This window comes from Cryptomeria japonica, chromosome 5, assembly GCF_030272615.1.
Source record: "Cryptomeria japonica chromosome 5, Sugi_1.0, whole genome shotgun sequence".
NCBI lineage: Eukaryota > Viridiplantae > Streptophyta > Pinopsida > Cupressales > Cupressaceae > Cryptomeria > Cryptomeria japonica.
In genome coordinates, this window is record NC_081409.1 from 606,284,856 (window position 1) to 606,295,070 (window position 10,215).

The 10,215-nt window shown below is 35.7% G+C and overlaps 1 pseudogene; it reads right to left on the reverse strand.

Annotated features, from left to right (window-relative positions):
- Positions 1–290: 290 nt before the first annotated feature.
- Positions 291–1,035, reverse strand: LOC131055942 (18.0 kDa class I heat shock protein-like; annotated as a pseudogene).
- Between the last annotated feature and the right edge of the window lie 9,180 nt (positions 1,036–10,215).

Here is a 10,215-nt window from a genome sequence, read left to right on the forward strand (position 1 = left end):
TCTCTGCAACGTTTAAGAAAAGCCAAGTCTCCAATTTTCTTCGCAAGCTTAATCCTTAACATCTCTCGCTGCTTTGATTTGAAACAGAGTTCGATTAATTTTATCAAATTTCCAGAGTCCTCAAATCATGAAGTTGCTTCTGGATTTGACTGTCTATCTTTATGATTTGATTATGGACTGTAGAAATTTGATAAAATTAATTACATTCCATTTAGTTCTTAAATACATTAAAACCACCAACAGTACACCAGCACATAATCACCGAGTCCTCTACAGTGAAAACCTCGAAAAAAACCGACACAAAATTACAAAGTATCATTTAAAGCAAAACTCCTCACAAACCGACATAGAATTTAATGACAATTTGATATTCCTTTCTCTATTTAGCCAGAGATTTCAATAGATTTAACTTCAGGCTTAGGTTGAGGCTGCTTCGTTACTGTCACATAAGCACTCCATTTTCCATGCCAGCTTTAACCTCATCCACCTTAGCATTCTCAGGAAGCCTGAAACGCCTCAGAAATTCACCTCGCGAACGTTCAGTACGGTGATATTTCTCATTCTTCTCCTCTTATTTGCTTCGTTCTCCACTTATCTGAAGAATTCGGCTACCTTCCACTTCAATTTTTATCTCTTCTTTCTTCAGACCTGATAGAAAGTACACAAGTTCCATTTTAATCTCTCTTTCCCTAAGCAAACAGAAATTTTCTAACATAAAATTGTTGCTGAAAATAAAAATATAATAAATACGAGGAAGGTCGGCCTTAAAAATGTGAGCATCAGGGGTTTCCTTCCAATCGTCGATCTGTGTATTTGCTACAGCGGCTACATCCCTTGCAAAATCCGTGGAGGGTCTTGCTATGTCCTTCAATATTGAGGAATCAAAAAGCTGAAAAGGATCCCACACATCCAGTGGAGGATCTCCTGCCCCAAAGACTTGGAATAATAGACATTTGCTAACACTTCACAATATGAGCTCTGCAAATCAAAATTTATGCTTAACATGTTTCGATGTTCAGCCAAATGCAGATTGCGCGTATATATATGCGAGAAGGTTGCAGTCGTAAGAAAACACGTGTACATATGCGAGAAGGTTGCAGTCGTAAGAAAACGCGTGTATATATGCGAGAAGGTTGCAGTCGTAAGGTAGAGTAGTTCTAGATGTTTCCGAAGCTACCAGAGTCTTCTAGCGGTCACGTTATTCTAGAGCGTTCGAGTGGCAAATAGAATCAGACACGTGGCTTGTTTAAAAAGGATGGAAGGGCCGTCGAGCGTACGTTAAAAGCTACGTTCATGTCCCTATTATTCCCTAATCCCGATCTCCTCAAAAATAAAGATTCCACTCTTACATGGAGAGATGCTACAAAGGTATTCTAATGCTTTTACATTTATGACAATTCCTATTCAATTTCTCTTTAATGTTTCTTGAATCTTTTTATAAAAGTTAAGTTTGACTCTTTTTATAAATCAAATTTTATATATTTGATTTTATTTATGCTTTATTTATGTCTATTTTTACACATTTCTCTCATTCATTAATTCAGACACTTACATATCCATTTTAAATCTTAAGATCTAGCATTCTTCATCTGAGGTTATTGTATAATGTATAAGATTGATCTTTTCAATAGATTGAATTCAATTTTTTATTTTTTTAAAGATTACCCTGTTACTTCCTTTCTTTTCTATATGCCATTGGAAGTCAATTTGGTAAGTGTTTTTGTAAACATTAGCTGTCTTAATAAACATTTTCTTGAACATAAATTAATAATCTAGAAATCATAAAAAAACATTGTATTGAATAGAGAATTCATTCTTAGAAGAATTTCTTTGGAGCACTTAAAGGAATCTAAACCTACATCAAATCCATCAACAACAGTCACATGTCTACTTGTTGTCTTTGATATTGTGTGATAACTATGGTATTGGCATAATCAAGGGGTCAACTAAGAAGAATATGATCGTTATACTATGACAATATCCCCAAGGTATTTTTCAATAGTATCAATCCTTACACATAAAAAAATGAGAGACGAGTGAAACAAATCACAAAAACATATTGTTTACTATATTAAATATGGAATTTATAATGTAGGTCTAGGCCTTAGATAATTTCTATGAAGCTCAAGTTCAATCTTGCACAATGTGGATTTGACATACATAAAATCTTGTGTTTGATACAGATCCTTGTTATTGAGCATATTACATATTGTTTCAATGTCTCAAACTAGCTACCTAGAGTATTATCCAGTTTAATATTTTGTAAAACATAACTTTACTGATAACTCAAACAAGTCAAAGACATGACACACATTATCACGCACAACTAGTGTGGTGTCAAATACAATGACACACACACACAAGACAACATCACCCTTGCTCCAAGAAAGGTGAAAAATATAAAAGACTTAACTCTACCTTGGGACAATACACTAAGGCTATCACATGAAATGAGGCATAAAAGAGAGACAAGACTCCAAAAACTATTGGAACATTCTTCTAACATATATACTAAAACACCTTCCAAAACCTATTGGTTCAAAAGTAGATAGACAAAATGCCCAAAAATGTTATCTTCTCTTAGAGGTCGCCCTATCAAACCCAATACCCTAACAAGGTCTTAGGTTTCATCTTGTTCTAAAACTCTATGACGGTATTAGAGTCCTTCCAACTTTCATATCAAAATTGATACCTCAAGATGGTATTGGAGTTTCCCCTTCTCATAGCAAACATAATAACATCAATTTTTTCAAACTTTGATACCTAACGAGATGATAACAAAGTTGGCCTAGCTTTGATGTACTTTACAAGATGGTATGGGAGTTAGTCCAACTTCAATACCTAACAAAAATAGGATTATACTTGGCCCAACTTTAATATTGGGAAAAGGTTGTGTTGGAGTTGGCCCAATTTTGATATCCTTGCCAACAAAAAGGAAAACATTAGAGTTGGCTTAACTATGAGACTGATGCAGTCATAATTTGGAGGGTCCTCAAAGAGAATAGTCGAGATCACATTGCAGCAAGAGTAACACAACAAAAGCATCAACACATGGAGAAAATGTTAATTCAAACATCTACAACATCATAGATTCATCATAAACCATCTGGCAACATCTAGTATGCATGCAGGCTTACAGGCCTAGAACAACTTACTTTCCAGATTTAAATATATCCGGACCTCCAAGAGGTACTCTAAATACCTAATATGAAGTCATTCTCATACAATATTTTGTTGCCCTCTAAGGATTAATTATAACAATATAAATAGCATCCAAACCACATTCGGGTTGGCCACAAAAGATCGCATTCTCTAAAGACAGAAAAATGGAACGTGTAAGATCTAGGTTAGACCCAAAGTGTGAAGATGGCCTCTGCCAAAGACAATAACAAACTGCGGACCACCAAGGAAGGTCGACCAAGGGCCTAGGAACATCGCACATGGTGCTAATTAGATCTGCAAGTTGAGGAATCGCTCTGCAAGAGAAGAAATCTTCAACTAGTCGTTAAGTTCAAAAACTACTTCGGAACCAAGAAACAACCAATCTGAAAGTAATAACTTGTTGAAAAAGAGTCCAAAGTAATTGGAAATCTAGAACAAGGAATAAGAACACGTCTAGAAGCCAAGAATCTGATCCGCAACAGAAAATGAACAACTACTAGAGAATTTTGGAAGTAACACAGAAGCTGCAACACAAAACAAGAACAAACTAAAAAGAAAAAGTATATATTTTGGTTGATGCAAGATTTCTTAATGAATGGGGATGCTCCTACATCGGACACCCTAGGTGGAAAAAGATATTCCATGAGGGGCAACTCATGAACATAAAAAATGATTCGGAATATAGACCACATGGTCATTTTCAATCCAAATGTCTTCTTTGTCTACAAAGTTTAAACTTCCTCTTTACCCCTTCTGGTAACTCAGCTGAATTCCCCAACTTCTTTTCCTCTTCTCCCCTTTTTCCTTGCTTCATATCTTCACACTGTCTCTTATTACCCCCTCTTTCTTCCTCAAATCTGATCTATTCCTTCCATCGAAACTCCTCTTATCCGCTACCCCAACTCTAACTTCACTGCCATCCGATACCATCTTGCTAATAGACCCATCCACAAGATCCTTCTTTAAATCCATACCATCATCTGATATAACTTTTTCATCCCGCTTCTCAGCACTGCAACTCTGCACAAGACTCTAAAAGTTCTTCACTTCCTTCTCTTTCTCCTTTAAAGAAGCCAAAGAAAACTTATGTCCATCCTTCTCAATAGTTATCAGGTTTCTTCTACAATCATATAGAGCTCCTCTATCATACTGCTAAGGTCTACTAAGCAAAACATGACAAGCACTCATAGACACAACATCACACAAGACTTCATTATGAATGGTCCAATACTAAAATTCACCAAGCACTGCTCTCTCACCTCTACCACATGATCATCTTTTAATCAAATCACTTTGTAAGGAAAAGGATGCTTAAGCCTCTTCAAACCAAGCTTCTCTACCATCTCCTCTGACACCAAATTTTCAGTACTTCCAGTATCCACAATAACCTTACAACACTTACCTCGTGATTTGCATACAGTCCGAAAAAGATCCTTCCTATGTGTAGGTCCGGTCTCCTCTTTGCTCTGCAAGACTCTTTTAAACATAGGGGATTCTACCTACTTTGGTGCTATCATGCTCTCATCTGCAACTCCAGTATCTGATTCCTCATGTGCTATGAAATTCCTTACCATTCCCTTGTTACCCTGAGAACAATCATATGATCTATGTCCAGTTTCTCCACACTTGAAACATTTGCCCAAGAACTCCTTGCTTCTACTACCATTCCCTTTTCTTTATGTCTTCTAATCTGGTTCTTTACTCCATTTAGATCTTGACTCATCTTCAGTAGTCTACTTCTCCATACTGCCACTCATCTGCCCTCTATTCACTGCATATCTCTCTCTTCCCTTAGGGTTACTCTGTTGTCTTCTTTTCACTTTATTTTCATCCTTCAAAGCATATTGGTAAGCCTCCTCCATTGTAGAAATATTCAGTATACTCATCTCATCTTGAATGTTAAATCCAAGTCCATTTATGTATCTAGCCACCTTCTCTTTATCCATCTCTCTATGTCCAGATCTGATCATCACCTTGTATAATTCCTTAGTATACTCTTTCAAACTCATGTTCTTCTCCTTCAAGTTCAGCAACTTTTTAAACAATTCCAACTCATAGTCTCCCAGAATGAATTTAGCCTTCAATCTTGCAACCATATGTCTCCATTAGGTGATTTTCATCTCACCATTCTCCACTCTATCTCTCTGCAACTCTTTCCACCATAAAGAAGCTCGTCCTTTCAATTTTGTTTGTGCTAATTGGACCCTCTGTGGGTCTTTAATATCCTTAAACTCAAAGTAGTCCTCCAACTCGCCCATCCAGTCGATCAAATCTTTCGGATTCAATGTGCCCGAAAAGTTAGAAACCTCCACTTTATGAAATTTACTCACTTGTGCCACCACTCTAAAGAATATTTCTTCTATTTTGTCTTTCGGTCCTTCGGCCTCTTTGACCTCCAGTTCCTCTCTAGCCTCTTCATAATCATCCTCTAATTCTAGATTCCGCCGCAAACCAGCCAATGCATTTCAGATCTCATTCCTCATCTCATTTCTGAAATCCTCCATCATCTAATCTACCCTTCGAGGGTTCATCCTTCTTGATGACATCTCCTTTTCTCCATTGCAACTGCCTCAGCTCAATGATCTGACTACAAGTTTCAATTGCCTCTCCATCGATGATCTATTGAACACACTCACAGCCTACCTCAAATCAATGATTTGTTTACCCAAAGGAATGCCTCAAGATTCACAACCAGCTTTGATACCACTTGATGTAGTCATAATCCAGAGGGTCCTCAAAGAGAACAGTCCAGATCATGTGGCAAGAGTAACACAACGGAAGAAACAACAACACATGAAGAAAACGTTAATTAAGACATCCACAACATCATAGATTCATCATAAACCGTTTGACAACATCCGGTATACATGTAAGCTTATAGGCCTAGAACAACTTAAATTCCAGATTTTAATCTATCCGAACCTCCAAGAGGTACTCGAACTACCTAATATGAAGTCATTCTCATACAATATTTCACTACCCTATAAGGATTAATTACAACAATATAAATAGCATCTGAAGCACATCTGGGTCGTCCACAAAAGATTTCATTCTCCAAATATAGGAAAATGAAATGTGTACGATAGGTTAGACCCAAAGCATGAAGATCACCTCTGCCAAAGACAATAACGAAGTGCAGAACACCAAGGAAATTCGTCCAAGGGCCTAGGAACATCGCACATGGTGCCAATTAGATCCACGAGTCGAGGAATCGCTCCGCAAGAGAAGAAATCTCCAACTAGCTGATAAGCTCAAAAAATATTCTAGAACCAAGTAACAACCAATCTGGAAGCAATAACTTACCGAAAAAGAGTCCAAATGAGCTGAAAATATAGAATAGAATTCCAAAAGTAGCACATAAACTGCAACATAGAACAAGAACACACTGAAAAGCAAATATACATATACATATATATCTATCTATATATATATATACATGTATATATATACATACATGTATATATATACATACATACATATACATACATATATGTATATACATACATATATATACATACATATATGTATATATACATACATACATACATATATACATATACATACATATACATACATATGTGTGTGTGTGTGTGTGTGCACACACACACACACATATATTTTCTTTTCAGTGTGTTCTTGTACTGTGTTGTAGTTTTTGTGTTACTTCCGAAATTCTCCAATAGTTGTATATATATATATATATATATATATGTCATAGAATTGTGACCCTTGCAATTTTCGACCACATTAGGGTCTTCACGTTGGCGAATTGAATCCCCAAGTTTGATCGGAGACCCAAGACTTTCTCAATCTCCAAAACTGCACTTTTTCTGTCCCTCACACTACTTGAACCTTCTTATTGTCATGAGATAAGGGCAGGATAGGGGTGTGTAACCCCTGTTCCTGCCCTATTTCAGGGCCTCTTCATTCAAACTATGCATCGGTCTTTACAATTAAAGCGAGAAAACTTCCCCTGTGTGGGCCTATGACGAAAAATCAGTCCAATAACCCTAATTGATGAATATATATGTCGCATTTGCTCTACCATTTGCATAAGGGGAAGAGGTTCAATTGATGACACATTCAATCAATCAAGCACATTCAAGAGAATTCAAGCATCCTTTCAAGGATTGAGGATTCTCAAGTCTCCCTTCAAGGCTAGGTGTTGCATTCAAGTCAAGGATTCAACCATTGAAGAGGTCTCTTTCAACATCCAATTCCATACAAGCATTTCTATCACAACCTCTCTTGAGGTGAATTACATTTCAGTCTTTCATTTACATTTACTTGCAAGTACTTTCTTTCATCATTTGGTTAATTCCAAAACTGGGGTTTGACCTGAAGGCAAATCCCTAATCCCAGCCCCTTTTCCTCTCTTTTCTATGTGTAGGTCGCAAGTGCGTAGCTGTATTTGAAGACTTGGACTCCATTTGTAGAGGCGAAAAAACCCTTTTCATTTCGCAGATTTTTCGGAGGACCGTGTGCACTTTCAACACGGTCCCGACAACTTTTCCTCATATTCATAGGGTGGCTTCGTCTCAACAAATTATAGCCAAATCCAGGTGCACAACTTCATCCCACAACTTCATCCCACGCTTCTATTTCAAGTTATAATCAGTTCTTTGCTACTTTTACACTTAGTCTCAAAACACATAATTCAATCATTTTCCATTATAAAAGAGAGGTTAGCTTGTCATTTTCACACCATTATCAATTCATTTAGTATTCAATCTCTTTCCCAAGAGATTGGATCTAGTGAATCCCCCCCCTCTTTTAAATGTAATGTGTGAGGTGATTGAAGGGAAATCCGCAGTGAAACTTTCATCTCTCCTTAGAGGGAAGAAAAGTTTTCTTCTTGATCTCTTCATCATTCACTTTCCAACACCATTACATTTTGGTGAATCTGACGTCTTACATGCTTGATATTTCAAATCATTGCATATTTTTCATTTACAAGTTTAATTTTTCTGCAAAATTAGTGGTTAATTCATTCAAAACCCTAGTTTTTAAAATTGAAATTGAACTTGTGTCTTGTAAAAATTGTTTGCTATTGTCTTAGATCTGAATAATTACTTTGTTTGTCAAATTCAATTTCTTCATTGTCTTTTTCAATTTGCAAATCAAATTCACAAAATTAAGAGGTTAATTGTCAAAACCCTAATTTTCAAAAATCATCTTGAAATTATGCAAAAATTGAATTTCCATTTAATTTCCAGATTTGCGACTGTTTTCAGATTTATCCTCTTTCCTAAAATTCAAATTTTCATTTTTCCTCCTTTTTCAAAATTCAAAATTTCAAAAATTAAGTGGTTAGGTCCTAAAACCCTAATTTTCAAATTTAATTGGCTTTTGTGTAAATTTAAATCAATTTCAGTTTTTTAAACATTTTTCAAGGTGTCCCTATTCATCAGGTTTGACCCTTTTCAAATTTGCACTTCAATTCCTCTTTTTTGTCAAAACCGTAATAGGGTCCTATTTTCACATTCAAACCTTAATTTCGCCTATCTAGAGATCGTAAAATCCACCAATTTTTTGGGGTTAGCTTTAAAATCATCATAACTTTCATCCCTGAAAATTTTCAAAAAAGTTGGGAGGACCGTGTGCACTTTCAACACGATCCCCAACTTTTTTTTGAAATTTCGGGAGATTGTTATGGCTGTATTTAATAGCTAGAAGATTGGTTGATTTTGTCAATTTATGATTCCTCTAAAATTGAAAATACCTTCAAAATTCAACATCTCAAATTTCAAGAATTTTTTTAAAATTAAGTGGTTAATTATAATCTACCCTGAGTTTAAAAATTCTGATTTTGTCAATTTTAAGGTTAAGATTCCAATTTCCTTTCATTTATTATTGTTGGAAATTGTGTCAATTTCTTCTTTCAACAAAGTTCAAATTGTTTAATCATTATTTTCCCAAATTTTACATTATTCAATTTTTGTACACTTTGTTCCTATAATTCAAAATTCAAATTCAAAATTTCCCATTTTCCCTATATTGCATGAGTTTTACCACTATTAGTCCTACTTATACTATCACAATTAGACGGAGCATTAGAATTAAGGCTTCTCAAGGTTTAATTACCAAGGAAATGGAACATAATTTGGGTGACTTCTTTAATGAGGATAATGTTAATTCTTCTCACCCTAATCATGTCTCAGTCTATCCAATTGATGAATCCCATGATGAACAAGAAGCTTTGACTAGATTTTTCATAGATCAAATTTCAAAATTGGACAATCAATTTGATAACTTTCAATAATGGATGTCCCAAGAGTACCCTAATAGGGTATGTGCACAAAGATGATGGTCAGAAAAGTGGACACCACCCCAAAAAAACATGAAAAAATAAGCAGCACGTACGCGGTTATAAAATTTGAAATCACCACGTACGCACTTAGGTCTGTTGTTCCCAAGCCTAAGAAAGGTAGCATACACACTGCTTTTAGGAAAATGAGCACGTACGTGCTTATTAGCCCTAAAGGACCGCGTATGCGGTACCTGTGAATTTTAAAAAAAAAAAAAACTAGGTCTTATTTTCCCGTGACAACCACGTTTTTTTTCCCATTTATTTCATGAAACCGCGAACGGGGTGCCCCATTTCTCCTCCAGACACTATGGATCAAGGTTAGTTTTTCTATTTTTTTGTCTTTCTTTCCCGTTTGTTCAATTTGTTTTACGTTTTGAATTTAATTTCATTAATTTTGATTGGGTTTTTTCATTTTTTGTTTCAAAAACTAGATTCTGATAATCCACAACAAGAACAACAAAATGCACCTCCTAAAAACTCACAAGATACACCCCCAATTCCTCCTTTTGACCACACACCTGAAACACATGAGCAATTAATTAATCAATTAGGGCAAAATACATCTAAAATAAATAGACTGATTGATAAATTGAAAACATCCAAACTTGAGCATCATAAATCCCTCGACACTAGCCTAGAAACATTAACTAGTGGTGCCATAGTTGTTTCCACACAAATTACAAAATGGGGAAACTTTAGGGATAGGTGTCATCAATACTATGCTGATGGGTTATCATATGAGG